This window comes from Mauremys mutica, chromosome 2, assembly GCF_020497125.1.
Source record: "Mauremys mutica isolate MM-2020 ecotype Southern chromosome 2, ASM2049712v1, whole genome shotgun sequence".
NCBI lineage: Eukaryota > Metazoa > Chordata > Testudines > Geoemydidae > Mauremys > Mauremys mutica.
Window position 1 is genome coordinate 40303418 of NC_059073.1, and position 18185 is coordinate 40321602.

At 43.8% G+C, this 18185-nt stretch overlaps 1 long non-coding RNA gene across 4 annotated transcripts in view; it reads right to left on the minus strand.

Moving 5' to 3' along the window:
* LOC123363877 overlaps positions 1-18185 on the minus strand; it is a 37150-nt gene that overhangs the window by 6868 nt on the left and 12097 nt on the right. For 2 of the 4 annotated variants that reach the window (XR_006576923.1, XR_006576924.1), the window contains exons 3-4: positions 9964-10050; positions 6659-8173 (exon numbers count right to left, since the gene is read on the minus strand). This is a non-coding gene — a long non-coding RNA (uncharacterized LOC123363877). Of the gene's footprint in view, positions 1-6658; positions 8174-9963; positions 10051-18185 lie in introns of those variants that run through there. The other 2 variants (XR_006576925.1, XR_006576926.1) reach the window with 1 other exon arrangement.

An 18185-nucleotide genomic window follows, 5' to 3' on the forward strand; every position in this document is an offset into this window, starting at 1 on the left:
GGATCTATTTCTACTCTTTTACTTGGCACACTCTCCATAGTCATACACAATCTCTCAAGGACTTATTAGCTAAATTTTCTCAATACACTGTTGTCTCTTTCTGGTTATCTATGGTTTCAGTGCTGCAACCGGTGTACATCTTACCCATGAACCAAAGCAGTGAAGAACCAGCTAAAAAGATTCCATCAGGAAATAAAATGTTAGATTATATAAGGAAAGCTCAGAGTTTAGATTTAAATCCTTATTTCCCAGAGGATGCCTTGAAGATCTTTATTCTTCAGCTTGTTTTCCTTCTCAGGCAGAATCATTTGACTTAAGAGCTATAGGCCAGTTAAAAAGACACAATTATCTGCTGACTGCCTTTGCATTATCAGCTGTTATATCTTGGGCTTTCCCATGCCCTGTCTGTGAACCCCAGATTCAAGATGGCCTAGTTGGTAGCATTCCCTGGGGCTTTGTGATTGGCAGCCAGAATTTTCAATAAATTTAGGATTATTGGAGGGAGACCAGCTTTGTACAAACAAAACATCACATTTTTCTTATACTGCAGGAAAATATTCTTACATGAATTTGTCAACTGGTGCAATAATTCTGACAAGACTGGGTGATTCAAGAGATTGCGAATGGCCTATGTAGCCTTTCAGGTCTAGTTTGTCAGTGGCTGAAAACTGATGCCATCTGATGGCTGTTCAGTGACCTACAGAAAATGAGTTGGTTCAGTTCCTAGAGGACCAGTGTTCACATCACAAAACCATTACCAGTAGAGAGACCAGCATGTCTGGACACGGAGACTGAAACCCCTCTCATTCCCAGAAGTCTACACCTGCTTTGTGGATAAATAAGTCTTCAGTCTCCAGAGCTGCCAATCAAGCAACATTCCTGAACATTAGATTTACTAAAAATAGCTGACACATCAGTTCTTAAGAACAAAAATAGGAAATATGAGATAATATTTTAAAATTCACTGAGCACTGCACTAAGAGCCCTGAGTGGACAACATCTCTGAAAAATCAGTCCATACGGGCAGGGCCGGCTCCAGACCCCAGCGCGCCAAGCGCGCGCTTGGGGCGGCATTTTGCCGGCAGGGCGGCAGCCGGCTCCGGCGGACCTTCCGCAGTCATGCCTGCGGGAGGTCCACCGGAGCCGCGGGACCAGCGGACCTCCCGCAGGCATGACTGCGGACGGATCGCTGGTCCCGCAGTTCGGGTGGACCTCCCGCAGGCATGACTGCGGATGCTCCGCCGGAGCCGCGGACCAGCGAACCCTCCGCAGCTGCGGGAGGTCCACTGGAGCCGCGGGACCAGCGATCCGTCCACAGTCATGCGTGCGGGAGGTCCGCTGGTCCCGCAGCTCTGGTGCACCTCCCGCAGGCATGACTGCTTGGGGCGGCCAAATTCCTAGAACCGCCCCTGCATACGGGTTTTCCTATTCCTAAATATCATTCATGTATATATAGTTCCATACTGTACTACCATACTTTGCTGTTATTTGAAAAATAAAACAAGATGATAGAAAAAAGGTACTTTTAAAGCTTATTTTCCCCATTATATTTTATGCTGGGAATATCTGGCTTTACCTCTAGTTTCCTGTCTCCCTGTCTGGCTAGAGATTGTACCATTTATGTTAGGTGTCCTCCAGGATGACTGGCAGTATCTATCTATTTTTAAAGTACAATCTTGCTAAATTTGTCTTCAACTGGAAATTTGATTGAACTGCTCTTCATACTGCAGTTGTTTAATGTTATAGTTATAGGACTCTTCAGAGCTGACAGCTCCATATCCAGCCCAGCATACTCACAGCCTTCTGAGCTATGCAAACCCTGGAAAGCATAAAATGGAAAAGCCATGCTGGGAAGCAGTGGTGTAGTGAACAGGGTACTCAGCTAGGAATCAAGAGAGCTGCATGTTGGGTTCTAGACCTAGGTCTATCAATGAGCTGGTGTTTCATGTTGGGCTCTTCAGGAATGGGAGTCTCTCACTGTGTTTATCCACTGCCTCACATAATGAGGCCCTAATATTGGTTGACGGCACTAGAGTAATACTGATCTACAGCTGATTCAATATGCAGCTGCCTTCCAGATGGGATTGATTGTTGGGGTCTTTGCTCTTTACAGTGTCCATAATATGAAGGAACCAGATAGGCACAGTGGTGTCCAAATAACCATATTTACTAACTACATACAGCATGCCAGGTCTAACTACATAGACATACTGATGCTCTGGAGGGTTTTGGTGGTTTCTGAAATGTTGAGAGCTCACAAACTGTAGAAAAGTATACTCTCCAATTCAATGGTTTGATGTCTAGTTAGCAGCTAGTATCAAGTGGAGTGCCCCAGCTGTTGGGCCTGGGGACAGTTTTGTTCAATATCCACATTAATGATCTCAATGATGGGATGGATTGCACCCTCAGCAAGTTTGCGATGACACTAAGCTGGGGCGAGAGATAGATATGCTGGAGGGTAGGGATAGGGTCCAGAGTGACCTAGATAAATTGGAGGATTGGGCCAAAAGAAACTGATGAGGTTCAACAAGAACAGATGCAAAGTCCTCCACTTAGGACGGAAGAATCCCATGCACTGCTACAGGCTGGGGACCAACTGGCTAAGTGGCAGTTCTGCAGAAAAGGACCTGGAGATTACAGTAGATGAGAAGCTGGATATGAGTCAGCCGTGTGCCCTTGTAACCAAGAAGACTAACGGCATATTAGGCTGCATTAGTAAGAGCATTGCCAACAGATCGAGGGACATGATTATTCCCCTCATTCAACACTGGTGAGGCCACATCTGGAGTACTGCATGCAGTTTTGGGCCCCCACTACAGAAAGGATGTGGACAAATTGGAGAAAGTCCAGTGGAGGGGAACAAAAATGATTAGGGGGCTGGGGAACATGACTTACAAGGAGAGGCTGAGGGAACTGGGCTTATTTAGTCTGCAGAAGAGAAGAGTGAGGGGGGATTTGATAGCAGCCTTCAACTACCTGAACGGGGTTTCCAAAGAGGATGGAGCTCGGCTGTTCCCAGTGGTGATAGATGACAGAATAAGGAGCAATGGTCTCAAGTTGCAGTGGGGGAGGTTTACGTTGGATATTAGGAAAAACTATTTCACTAAGAGGGTGGCAAAGCACTGGAATGGGTTACCTAGGGAGGTGGTAGAATCTCCATCCTGAGAGGTTTTTAAGACCCGGCTTGACAAAGCCCTGGCTGGGATGATTTAGTTGGGGTTGGTCCTGCTTTGAGCAGGGGGCTGGACTAGATCTCCTCCTGAGGGCTCTTCCAACCCTAATCTTCTATGATTCTATGCACTACATTGACCATCAAAAACACATAACACTCACTTTCCGAAATCTGCTCCTGTTCCAATTCTGAGTTTATTACAAGGTTATAGTCCTTATGCCTTTCAATGGGTTAAGACTGAACTGTCTAACAGATCGATGCCTTTCCTCCATATCCACCATGCCAACTAAAATTATTGGGACATTTTGGCTAACAAGTTGAACTCAAAGAGGTCACGAGCACAGCGTTCTTAATGGAAGGTCTTCAGCTGTGGAGTTCATAACTGCAGGAGACGATGCTGAGTCCTAGTCTTGACAACTTTAGGGCATGATGCAAGGCTTACTTCTTTCTTTAAGCAGGCCTTTTCCCAGTAATAAAGATGTAGACTGAGCCCGGCAACTCTCTAAGGTTATGGCTCCATGTCAGTGTAAGCTCAAGCTCAGACTCAGACTTGAGCCTAAACCTCCTTCTGTCTACACATACAATTCTGTCTAACTTGGATCTGGGACCCATGACCCCACAAGTGGTGTGGGTTCAAGCCCAGATCCCCCTGAGACTCAGGCCCAAACTCCATAATTTTGCAGTGTAGATGCAGCTCAAGCCTGGGCCCTGACTTGGGCCCTGAGAGTCCACCAACACTACCCCACAATCCCATTGGCAACTGTTCTTTGTTCTCTCTAGCTCAGAAGCAGCTGACTTCCAAAAATGGCATTTAACCCTTCTTTTTTATTCTGACCACTGAGCTGCAAACACAGTGAACCTTCTCCTGCGTTTGCAATGGCCACCAACCATAAGAAGTCCTTTTCCAAACATGCGGTTTCTGGATCACAGGAGCACAGCCAGATTGTGGTGATCTCTGGTGTGAGGCAAGCAAAAAGTTCAGTTTTAGTAAGAGAACCAGGAGTGACTACGCATACCAAGAGACAGAAGAGAAGGCAGCAGCACTGGGGATTCACTGGATGGGTGACTACTGCCAGTGGATTAAGCAGCTCAAGACTAACTACCAGAAACCCATGGATGAAAACTGCACCTCTGGGAACTCACTATCATCCTGTCGCTTTTACAAGGAGTTTGATCAGGTGCTGGATACTGCACCCAGCGCTGGGCTAACAGTGCTTCACACTGGCCTGATCAGCCAAGATGGCTACCTTCTGACCCCCATATCCAGAAATAGGACCAGAGGGGAGCCAGCAGGTGCCCCACTGGGCTCTGCCAGACTCTGGTACTGAACCAGGTGCCTGAGGAGGCTTTGCCGTTGGAGCAGCTGCAGCATATCCCAGGACCTTACTTGGAGGAGCTTTTAATACCCCTCTACCCATCAAGGATGGCCTGCCAAAGAAATAGCAGCAGAAACAGAAGACAACTTGCCCTGGATCCTGGTAAGTTGCTGGCTGAATGTTTGTTTTTATTAATATAGGAATGGGAGGGATTTCTGGGTTATGAACCAATGCAAAAATTACAAGCCACGGGCAGCAGCAGGTATACATTAATGGCAAACTGCATGCCAGCACCTTGGCACCCCCCATCCCCCACCAGATGGCACTTACAATGGAGACCAGTAAGTGCAAACAGTGAAACAAGCATTTTAAAATGCTTTACTAGAAACTTGTGCATTCTTACTAAGATGTGTTGGTGTTTTAAAAATAAAATTTAAGTTACACCACTCTGTACTAACGCAACTTCTAATGAGACACTTGTAAACAGTGAACTGTTGGGGGTGGAAGAGACTGAAATGTAGTCCATTTACAGATGTAATCCATTAAAGCTAAATAGAGACATTGGGTTACAAAAATCATTTGTCCAAAACACAGTTGGAGTGGGGGAAGGGGTTGTATGCAGTCCAGAAATGTGCTGGAGGGGGCATGGGTGTGGCTGTGGTATTCGCATGTGTTTGCATGCAGTCATAAAAGGCTGAAGTGGAAGTCATGGGGAGGCAGTAATCCATGTGGATGCTAATAGCATCCTTTTGATTCCCTTATGAATTTTGACTGAATTCTCAGTGCTGAGAGCTGCAAACTTTTCCTATAGCAGAAACTCCAGATAGGTAGCCACATTTTGGGTCAGGGTGTATTTTCCAGGGCTACCTCAGTAGTTGACAAGCCCACTCCACATGTAAATGTGTTGTTCAGTCACCATAAATTTGAATACTTTGGTGACATACATAGCTGGCTTGCCACTGGAAGCTTGGAATAGAATCTCTTTGCCAGCCAGGAACCCCAAGAATTGTTATGGCCTCCAAAATACGGTGTGCGACAGCCACTCCCTTCCCCCCAAAGACTCAGGTGGTCTGCATTTAAAAAAATGTTTTTTTTAACTTATCCTTCTCTGCATACTCTTTTCACCACTACTAACCCAGTTGTGTCCATGGAGCTTCTAGGATCTGAAGCATTTATCACATACTACATTGAATTTCAGTTTTACAAAGTATCCTATTTTGCCCTTGAAATTGCACAAGGATTTATTCTGTGCCCATTCACTGAACCATGTATGAATCACTGAGAAAATAATGCAGCTTTGTATCTGCTTGCAGGCACCTCTAAGCAGAAGCTTGGGTCTCCCTACCCTCATGAACCGTTCCAAGATGAAGCATTTCCATGAACAACTTCTGTACAGGGCCAACAGGCAGTGGCAGTACCAAAGAGAGAAAGATTCATGGCAAGCAGAAAGGCACAGCAAGTCCTACACAGTACACCCTGAGGACAGAACTGCAGAGCAGGAGCGGACACTTGCATCACAATTCCTGGAACAGAAACATTGGTTGAGGGACGTTAGAGAGCACAGCGGAAAGACCTGTTTGAGCAGCTGCTTTCACTAACGCCAAAAGAGTGCACGCTCATGCTGTGCCTATGCTGGGGCCTGAGTCCCCTCCATGAGCCCATGTGCTGCATACCAGGAACACTTTAGACAATTTCATGGTTGAGTGGCCCATGCAACTGTGACTTGACTTAGCAGCTGGGCAGGGCAAATCTACTCCTAGCAGCACATTTCAACCTCCATGGTGCTCACCCCTCCCACCCCCACCACACCACACCACACCACACCATACCACACCACCACCACTGCATGCAGTGAGCCCTGCACAGACCCCCTGGCACTCTGGACTCTGCTACAGCCCTGTAGGCTCCTGTTCAGTGGCGACAAGCCTGTGCTAACTGCACAAGAAAGGGAAAGGAGGACATGCAACATTGGGTTTTTCTTTGATGGCACTGTTTGGATTGTTCAGTGTTTGGCTTAGGCACGTTGTTTTATTAGTGGTTGTGGTGTTGGTTTTTATTACTGCTTCAATGTTCTAGTGGCAGCTGGCCTTCCTGGCAATATTTTAATATGGTTATTTTTGTAAGACAAATAAAGGCTTTTATTTTACTAAGAAACTTTATTGCCATGACATCTTATAATGTGTATTTTGAATAATAAAGATAAACAGGGTAAGGTACAATAAACAAGTTATAACTAAATAATTTCAGTATATCTATGTACATCAATAATGTAAATACATAATCCCCCATTACATTAACAGTTATGTCATCCAAAATAAAAATTAATGACAATCAATACCTCCTCCCATTCATTGTGTATGACAGTACCCACTCCCATTGCACCCTGTGATGTGATAGTACCTCATTCACTGTACACACTGCTGTACAAAAAGTCAGAAATGTGCTATTCTCCTTTTTCCATAGGCCTGTGTAAGTCCATAATGTAGCAGCACAGAGCAGCCTTGATTTTTGTTGCCCAGGAACATCCTGTGCTGTGATTGGTGCACTGTCTGGTTGAGCGTATTGGTTCAGCAGTCCATTACTGTCATAGGTCCATTCAAGGGCAAATGGCTCATCTTTGGCTTCATAAAGATTGTGGCTTGCTGTGCTCTTCGCAATAGTACAGACAGTGTTGATGACACTGGAATCCAAATGCATCTATAGAGTTAAATCCCACTGGTGCTGTCTGCCAAATGCACATTCAGCCACCATTCTACAGCTGCTGAGAATGTAAATAAACCTTTTGCGGGGCCCTCTGAGATCTGGATATGGTTTCATAAGCCAAGATAAAGAATGTAGGGTCCCCCAGAACGACAGTGAGGACAGTTACTCCATTTATGAGAATGTCAATTGGTGGGAATAGTGTCCTAGCCTATCCATAAAAGTAGGCTCCTGACCGACGGAAAACCCTTGCATCATGAACCTTTTGACTACATCACATCTTGAGGTCCATAAATTGGCCTCTGTGGTCCACAAGAGCCTGCATAAACAATGGAGCGCTGCTCTTTGTGGTTTATGTACTCATTTGCTCCCTGAGGAGGGCAAACTGTGGACATGAATCCCATCAATAGCTCCAGCACAGTTAGCTGGTTTTGAGAGAATGAGCTTTCCAATCACCTCAGGAATATTGTTTACACCCACCACCATTGGGTAAATCCTACATCTGATAACTTCAGAAACTTTCACCACCACTTTACTCACAGTTGACTTCCAACACTAAACTGGTTAGCAACAGATCTGTAGCAGTCTGGGGTAGCCACCTTCCAGACTGTTTTAGCAACCTGCTTCTGGACTAATATGGCTGTCCTTGTACATGTGTCATGACACCAGAGGGTCAGGGCATGCTGCTCACAAGACTCCCCCCAAAACATGTAGCTTTCTTCATGTAAAAGTTCTGGAGCCACTGCTGGTCATCCCAGGTCTGCGTGATGATGTGACACCACCAGTCTGCATTTGTGGCCCTGCTCAAGAAGCACCAGTCTACATGGAGGGCATCAGCAGCTATACCAAGAGTTATGAGCAGAAGCTGCCAGTTTGAGTCTTCCATCTCTGTATTGTCACCCTCCTGCTCTGTCAGGTGCCTTTAGTGGGTCAAAAAAGGCCATTGAAATGTCCACCAGCACCTCATGGAAGCCTTGCCTCTTTCCTGAAATGGGAGCAAAAGCCCAAGCAAAATAAGTTCTTCAAATGGTGACTTCTTCATGTTGCTGGCTCTGGTTGCAGAGAGTATGCAGACCAAAATGATGGCTCAGCAGGATGTGCTGGCAGGCTGCCACAACTTCCTGCAACATGCAGGGTGGAAAGTCAAGTTTTCCCACACTGCACCATGAACAAAGGGCTAAAGTGGCCACATTTCAGGAGGGTGAAATATAGTCTGTGATATGGTTGAACAAACTGCAGTCTGGATGATGGAGTCCTGATCTGGGGTCCAAGCTCAGAAATTCTTAACCCAGGATCAGCAATGAGTGTGGACATAAGCTCTAGGCTTTCATACCAAAAGCCTGTGGCCCCTGGGCTTACACTGCAGTGTAGACAAACCCTAAGACAGCCACCTGGACTAGGGGTGAAATCCTGGCTCTGGTGATGTCAATTGGAGCTTTGCCATTGATTTTAAATAGGCCATAGTTTTCCCACTGATTTATTTTTAGAAAATGGCTCTAAACTGAGTGAGGTAGAAGGAGGAGAGTTTGGTCATTGCTCAGGTGGAATTGATGTAACCTAAAACTATATAATTTGCACTCAGATACTAAATGAATAGACACATATTAGGAGGCTAGCTGGCTCTAGAGCAAGTTCCACTTCACAAACTTTACCACTTCACAAACTGTTTTTTTTTTAATTTATTAAAAATATAGTGTAGAAATGAGTTTGTAAATGTTTATCATAGTTTCTTATGTTGACTGATTCCCCCCACCCCATGTCAATTTTCCATTTATAAATATCCTAACCCACTGAAGACGTTCTATGCCAACATCTATTTAATATACTACCACATAGAAATATCACCTCCAGATATATCGTGTGATAAATAAATTGCATAGGCATGTGATAAATACATTTCTCACATGCCTATACACTCTATTTCATGCAGTTTATCCCATACATATGTTTATAGCTCCTACCACTAACCCAACTCCCTGGGACTGAGTCTCACATGCCAACCCCCCAAGGAGCTTCAGAGAGCTGCCATTTTAAAAAAAAGGTTATATATATATATATATATATACATATCCTCCTTCTCCCCATCCCCCAAGTTATACCCATTTGAAATATTTAAAACTAACAGAAGAATCCTTCTAATTCACACCAGTAACTGGGAAACCTGCTGATAGTGTCTAAATTTGTAAACGATCCAACACATTAAAATAGTGAGGCTAATGCATCACAGAATGTACTGTATTTATTTTGACAATTGCAGTTTAGTGTCAATTATTTATGACAGCATTATTTCCTAATGTACTAGTAAATGCTTTGTAGTGTTCTTTGTAAAACTATAGCACTATTTTTGTGTGCAAATTATAAAGTGTGCAGATTAGCAATGTGAAGATTGTTACGTTTCTATTGTATCTATCTTGTAGCACCAAGGTAGAGGTAAGACCCCTGGCACATCATATAAATAGCAAAACACTTCTTAACTCCATCACAAAAGAAAAGAAAATGATCTTACATGAAAAAGTCTACATTCCAGCACATTCTTGACATTTTCATCTTTGTTGGACAAAACGCACTCACTGTTTCCCCTTCCCCCTCCCCATAAAAACATTCCCCTCGGAATTCTAAATGTGTGAGGCATGCTGCGTAGCTGACATTAATGGCCATGTGTTCAAAGGAAGGCACAACAGGTGTGCACACAAAAAGAGCATGTGCACTTGTTCCAGCAAAACCTTCCATATGATAATGTAAATGAATAATTTCCACAAGTGGCGCATTACTTACAAATGCTGGTTTTTGCATGTGCAATGAGTGAACATTTTCATGAACTCAGAGTCCAACCTCCCCTGTTTTCTTGCCTAGGAGAAATAACTGAAAGAGGAGTAGAAAGGGGAAGAGAAAAAAATCTAATAAATACAGTATTTAAATTGTAAGATATCTTTTTCAAAGCCTGTAACATATGTACTTAAAAAGGCTATACTGTATACATGGTAGAAGAATTTCCGCAAATTAGGGTATCCCAAGTACAACACACATACTCCCCTTTAGGTAGAAAATTTTTTTTAAATTGAATTTTCCTCCAAAGATAATATAATTATAAGTTACAAGAGTGGGAAAGGACCATGAACTTGAACTAGTTTTCAAGCCCTGAGAACCTAAAAAGTCATTTGAGAAGTTTACAATTTCCCAGACTTCATGAAATTCACCCATCTCCAATACCAATACCTATGGGAGGTTCAGATACTTTGTTCTTTGTTACATTGTCAATAAAGTAGCAGAGCTCAAAGGACACAGAGCTGTCTGGCGGTATAAATCATACCCCAGCAGCCATAGTGCCAGGATTCATGTTTGATGGGCCACAAATCAATGGGGGCCCTGCCTAGGTTACTGCTGCCACAGGAGGAATAGTTAGGTTCCAAAGTGAAAAGTGCAAAATTTCTAGGCACGGAGTAGGGCCAGGCAGAAGTGGAACCAAGCCACAGGAACTAGAATACATGGGGAGGAGGATGGTAGGAGAAGTGTAGCATACGTAGTTTGGTTGGGTGGCAAAAGAAGCAGGGAATGGTGCACTTCAATACTGTGCACACAAATGCTTTCTGTCTGGAAACTTTCTGAATATTGCTATATCACTGGAGCTATTTTGTTTCATTGATTTAGAGTTTATCTACACAGCAAATTAGTGCACAGCAAGCCAAGGTGTGAACCAGCTTAAAGCGCAGTTTGCTAAGCCACACTCTGGAACTTTCACTGTGCTGTAGCATTGTCCACATGGTGAGACAGCGTAACACTGACAGACCCTCATCACAGGTTTGGTACGTCTGCTGTAGAGTAGACTCGTTAATCTCTCTAAGTGGTGAGGGTACATCTACAGTACCCGCCGGATCAGCGGGTAGTGATCAATCCATCGGGGATCGATTTATCACGTCTAGTGTAGATGTGATAAAATCAATCCCCGATCGCGCTGCTGTTGACTCTGGAACGCCACTGTGGCGAGAGGCAGAAGCGGAGTTGACGGGGGAGCGGCAGTGGTCGACTCGCCGCTGTCCTCACGGCCAGGTAAATCGACCTAAGACACGCCAACTTCAGCTACGCTATTCGCGTAGCTGAAGTTGCGTATTTTAGGTCGAAACCCCCCAGTGTAGACCTAACCTGAGTGCCACTAGATAGGACAGAACACCACACCCAGAAGGTGTGTGGGTTACAGTAGCACACGGCAAGCCTGGTGCACTGTAGATTTATACCCTGGTTTACTGTGCACTAACTTATAGTGTAGACAACTACACTAATGGGTAGACAAACCTTAGAGAGTTGGGATTTTGGAACTAAAAGGTTCTGTGGGAGCTGGGAAAGAGGTCATGAATTGCATGAGCAGGAAGGTAGGGTGTGCCCAGCTACCACCCAACTGTTCCTAGGAGCAGCACACTGTACAAGTGTCAATAAAGGCTTTTCCTAGTTACATCTGAGCCATAGGCTCCGGGGCTGGAGCACCCATGGAAAAATATTGGTGGGTGCTAGCTCCCCACCACCCCCTCCCCGCTCCAGCTTACCTTCACCTCCACCTCCTCCACGAGCGTGCCGCCATGTCCTGCTTCTCGCCCTTCCCTCCCAGTACTTGCCTTGCACCATGAAACAGCTGATTCATGGGGCAGGGAGGGAGGGGGAGGAGCGGGAACACGGCGTGCTGGGGGAAGAGGCGGGGCTGAGGTGGGGATTTGGGGAAGGGATCCAATAGGGGCAGGGAGGGGCGGGGTTAGGACGGGGACTTTGGGGATGTGGTTGGAATGGGGCGGGACCAGAGGTGGGGGAAGGGTGGAGTCAGGGCAGGGCCAGGGGCGGTGAAAGAGGCGGGGGGGGGGCACGGGCACCCACCGGTGCTGGAGAAAGTTGGCACCTATGATCTGAGCCTCTGTGTCTGATAATGTTTAATGTACACCTCTACCCCGATATAACGCGACCTGATATAACACAACTTCGGATATAATGCGGTAAAGCAATGCTCCGGGGGGCGGGGCGGGGCTGCGCACTCTGGCGGATCAAAGCAAGTTTGATATAACGCGGTTTCACCTATAACCCCGTAAGATTTTTTGGCTCCTGAGGACAGCGTTATATCGGGGTAGAGGTGTAGTTTGTTTCTGGGAAATCTGAAAGGAGAGACAAACTAATCTAGTTTTGTTCCTACCTATTGTAAGGAGCAACTTTTGTGTTTTTAAACAAGTGCATGTGCACTTAAAGTTTAAAACTCAGAGGCTTCAGAGAAGTTTGATGGGGTGGTCCACTCACTTCTCTGCGGCACTTCCTTGTGGCTCATCTGGGGAATTAGCTCTGCCACCTGGTCAAACATTCCTTCTTGCAGTTACTCAGTCCATCATTTCACTCACTAACTCCGTAGCCTCTAATGCGCTGTTAGCAACAGCAACGTCCTCTTCATAGCTTAGCCCTCCGGCCAAACCACGTTAAACTTCTCCCCACTTCCGGGGTATCACAAGCCCTTTGAGGCAAACTGCCCCAGGCAGTCTGCTCCCCATTGCCTGGTCTGTGCCATTCCCCCAGTGGCTAGTAGAGAAACCCAGGCCCACCCTCTACACCTGATTCCACTCCAGGGACCCTCAACCCAGCAGCTATAGGCTTTTACTCTCCCAACCCTTACTGTTCCTTCCCTGGACCACTTCCTGCTCTTCCCCCTTGTATCAGGGAGTGCATCTTCCTCTCTTGATAGATCCTGACCAGCTCCTCCTCCCCCAAGCTGGATTTCATCTGTCATTAGGCCATAGCATGCCCTAGGTTTCCTCCAGGTGCAGCCTAAGGTTAATTGACCTAATTTACCCCTTCAGGCTTTGTGGGGGACAGATACCCCACCAGAAGAAGCTAATAATTAGCCTTGCCTTTTCATAACTGCTGCCTGGATGGAGGGGATCAGAAAACAATGATTCTGGATAGCACTGAGAAGAGAGCATGACTCTACATTACCATTCAATTCTAGCACATATCGTCCATGGAGTTCAGTGCATACTAACAAGTACTCTTTGCCTGAGTTTCAACCATGGGTTTAGTTGAATATTTGAAAAATCTCCACCTTGTCATCTGAATTGTACATAAAAATATTAATCCCATCCTCAGAAATGTCCACTGGCTTTCTAATCATTTCAGAATCCAGTACAAAAATCTTTCTCTTTCTTCACGACCCTCCACGGATTTGCATCACACCATCCAATTGCTTCCTTTTCTCTAACCCAATTCCCAGCTGCTCAAACATCAGACTTCTTTTTGACCTTTTCCTGTCTCTTCATGGTGAATGGTAGAGTACTCTCTACACCTATGGCTTTTCTTTTCAGATCCTGTCCCAATGCTTCACTTCTCTTTGGCCTGTAACGCCAAACCGTCTCTAGCAAAACAATTAATCCCTGGTCTTTAAGCTCCCAGTTTTCCTGAGCTCAGGCATCATCCTCAAACCTTGACCTTTGTACTCTTTTTAAAATCATACCCCCATCATGTCTTCCTGCATGTTACATTGATATCTTCACACATTGTTCGTATTTGCATATATGGACTGTAATTGGCTATGTATCGTGTTGTGATCTTTTTGTATGAATGAGGTACACTAAAGACTGTGTTGTATAAATACTCTGGATCATCTGACTGACAGTTCTACCTGTGAAGTACAGAGACACTTTTTATTTAGAAAATAATTTACTGCTCTTATTTTCTCTTGCATACTGCTTATCAGTTGCAGTGATCCTATGATTACTACCTATTTGTACTCTAACTAGCCTAGCCAGAATCCTGCCAACTTTAACTTATTTGAAAAGAAATAAATGTTTAACTGAGAAGTGAGTCATTAACTATTTGAGATGTAATAGTGTCCATAAGCATGTTAGTCTCCTCCAATAGCTTAATTTAGATCCCCTTTAAAACTGTTTCAGTTTGAAACATGAAGCACGGCCAGTAGAAGCCAGAAGTTAGAAAAGAAAGAGCACTAGCCCAGTGAGTTGCAGCCTACAGTTCTTACTCCAAAAATCTGCCACTAATCTCTGGGTCTTGAAAATCTGTCCCAGAAGAATTATCTAGGGGTTCATATGGTAAAGATGCTTTTGTGTTTAAGGCACTGGACTGAAACCTACAGAATCATGGGCAATTCCTGGCTCTGTCACAGAATTTTCTGTGTGACATGGGCAAGTCACTTAGATCTTGTTTACTATGAGGCTTGATTCTTCTCCTTGTCCCCCCCCCCCCCCAAGAACAGGAGTATAGGTGTAGCTGTCAGTCTGCTGCTGAACTTCAAATTCTAAAAAACAGTAAAATTGTAACATGGTGACACTGCATACATTCCCACTAATTTCATACTTTCCGTTACTTTATCATACAGAGACATATTCAGCTGGCTGGGAGGTAGGTGTGGGAGACAAGATTTTGACGTTGTTGGCACGATGGTGTTCATGTATTCCTTATTTTGACTTCATCCCTTCCCAGCTGATCTACTCCTGAATTCAGGGCCTGGAGACGGCACCCATAAGAACCACCACTGTAGGATAAACTGTTCAACCTTATCGAGGATCCCACAGCCAAAAGTAAGTAATTTCTTTGTGTATCTTCCACTAGTAAACTCACTTGCAAAAAAACAAAAACAAAAAAACAAAACCAACAACTCAGATATTATTATTTAAAAGCAATAAAGATGACACTTCCAGACAATTCTAAATCTCCACTCCATATAAGATTCCGAAGATTTCCTTATCTTGTGGTGAAACTAACAGTTTAAAAATTTGTACATAGATTAACAAATCCATTATTCTCATTGATACCTATAATCCCCCAAATTAGAGCCACCGATACTCCCAACCAAATCACTAAAATACCAGAGGACTAAGGGGGACATGATAAGAGTCCACAAATATTTGATGAGTGTAACTAGTGAAGAAGGAGATTTAGGGTGGGACAGGGGGCTATAACAACTAGAAATGAACACTGATAATCCAAAGCCACATTCTAATTGGCCAGTTGAACCTTTCTGATAATGAATGGCTGTAACACTGGCTCCCAACAGTGCACTGCTGGGATTGCCTTACTAAATCACACAAACAAAATCCCTACTCTCAATATGTTCAATGGATTGGTACAGGGCTGGAAGATGTTAGCAGGGGAAGAACAAAGGATAAGATGCCCTGTGGGGAGGAAGGAGTGAAGAGAGGTTGTTTGGGGTGAGAGGAAAGAATGAGGGGCAGAAGGGAGGGGAAATGATAGTTTTAAATTTCTGTTGCTCTTCAAGCTTGTAGTTGCTTTAACATTTCAGCACCAATTTGTGGCCCTGAAAGTGTTGTTCCACTCACAATCAGCTATATAAGCTAAATTGGGAATGGCTCAATATACCAAATTTCATCTGTATATAGGAGTCAAAATTGGCTGCTGGCCTACAAAATGATATCAAACAGCAGCTGAGCTTCAATAGGTAAGGGTGTGTCGTAGCAGAGCAAACAAACAAATAAAAGACACCCACAAACAAACCAAGAGAGAGAGATTGACAGAAAGGGATTGAAAAAAAAATATTAAACAAGAAATACTCAAAAAAGTAGTGATGGGTACTTAGTGTCCCCCCCCCCAGTTTCTCTTATACTGACACTATGAAAAAAGGTTCTAATAAAGAATGTGACATACATTCCAAAAACTGCTTAAGAGGGTTTTTTTTTTAAAGTAAAATAGCAATAAGCTATGCCAAAGGTGTTCACCAATCACTCACTAGTGCAGAACTTGTGGATTTTTGCAGCAGTAGGAAGAATGAAATTAAGAGAGGGAAATATTAGGGCACCTATTTAGGATACATTTCATGACAGATCAATTTGGCTGTGGAACAGACTCCCAAAAGAAGTGGAGAAAACCCCATCACTAAGAACATTTTAAATGTGACTGAACAAAACCCTAGAAAAAGTACTGTAGAGAATAATTCTTTATTGTTAGGGAAATGGAGTGGATTAGTGTGGTTATGGACACTGGTTGCTTGAAGTCATATTCTGAGGACAGCTGGTCTTTTCTGATTATGTCACACCCATGCACCAGCCTTAGTGATGCACAATTGGGATCAATGTAATTTTCCACAATAATATTTCTGAGTAAATTCTTTAGATATTATGTCAGTGCATAGGAACTGCCAGATTGGATCAGACCTCAGGTCCATCTAATCTAGTATCTTCTCTCTGCCAGTGGCCTGGAGCAGATGCTTCACAGAAAGGTGTAAGAGCCCTGCATTAGGCAGCTGGGGTCTAATCTGCCCTCCACTTTAGGTTTCATCCTAATCTTTAATAGCTAAAGATTAAACACTGAAGCATGAGCTTTAATAGTCATTCCAAATTTTTTGTTATCGTTAGCTATTATAACTGGAGATATTCTTGTTACCCATGTAAATGTCTGATTCCTATTTGAATTTTACTGAATCCTAGGCCTCAAGGCCTTTCCTGGCAATGAATTCCACCATTTAATTAGGTATTGTATGAAAAAGAGTTTATCAGTTTTGAAATTCCTCCTTTTTCATTTAATTGAAATTATGTTCTTGTATTATGAGACAGAGAGAACCCAATATATCTTCTTTAGACCACTAAATTTATATACTTTTAACATGTTCCCTCTGATTCATTTCTTTTCTGAGGTAAACAATCCCAATCTTTTCCATTTCTCTTCATATGAGAATTTCCCAGGCCCCTAATCATTCTCAGCACCCTTCTCTGAACCCTCTGTGATATTAGCAGACCAGGTGCCAACTCTTGCCAAAGTTCCCATGTGTCCACTGAACACGGACAAACACATAGCTGGAAGCAATCTGGCTGGTGTGTTAAGTATAAGTCACAGACAGGACAGAGACATAAACTAGTTTGAAGTGCAGATCTCCAACCGAAGGTGTTATGTCCTGCCCAATGGGAAAAGTCCATTGACACCAGATGGTCTATGGTGGGTCATTGAAGAGGACCTCCATGTGAAGATGAGTCATGCAAGTGGATTCCTCCCACCAGCAGAGTTTACAGCTCAGAGCATAAGGAAAGAGGGGGATGGAAACTCCTAACAAGAAGGAACTGGATCTCTGTGCTGCTTTGACTCGGGGGAGGAGGGCAAGGTTTCCTAGGCATAAGAAAGAGATCCCCAGCTGCCTAACCTGGGTTAGCCCTAATGGACATGTACAGATTACTTATTATAGAAACTTCTATTAACTTTTGAAATTTAAGATTGTAACTCATGTGTATATTTTTACCTGCTTTAACCCTGCAAATAACTTGTTTCCTTTTCCTATTTAATAAATCTTTATATAGTTTATTATAGGATTGGCTACAAGCATTGTCTCTGGTGTGAGATCTAAGGTGCAATTGATCTGGGGTGACTGGTTCTTTGGGACTGAGAGTAACCGGAATATCGCTGTGATTCTTGGTGTAAGGGACCAGCTATCACCAAGGTACACTCACCTGGGTGCTAAGATAGATCAGAGTACCCAAGTGTACATTATCTGTGACTATGTTTAGACAGTTTAGTACTTGAGGAGTTTACAATTGATGGTTGGTTAGTGAAATCTAAGTATAGAACTCACAACCTGTTTGGGATTTGTGCCCTGGTTCTTAACAGTCTGCCCAGAGGTTGGTACTCAGGCTATTGAGTCACTGAAGGCAGCATTATACCCGATCTAATTGTAGAATATCCTTTTGGAGATGGGGTGACTTGTACTGCACACAGTACTCCGAAAGAGGCCACGCCTTTGATTTTATATGATGCCATTATATTATTCTCCATCTTATTCTCATCCCCTTCTGTTTGCATCCTAACATCGTTTGCTTTTTTTTTTTTAGCATAGTTGCATATTAAGCAGAGTCTTCATTGAGCTGTAGACAGTGATGCCTAGGATCCTTTCCTGAGCTGATACGTTCATTTAAAACTCTAATGTGTACAAGTAGTTTACTTTTTTCCTTCCAAAGTGCATTACTTTGTATTTATTAACAATGAACACTGAACAAGTCCAAGTTCCAAATTCCTAATGC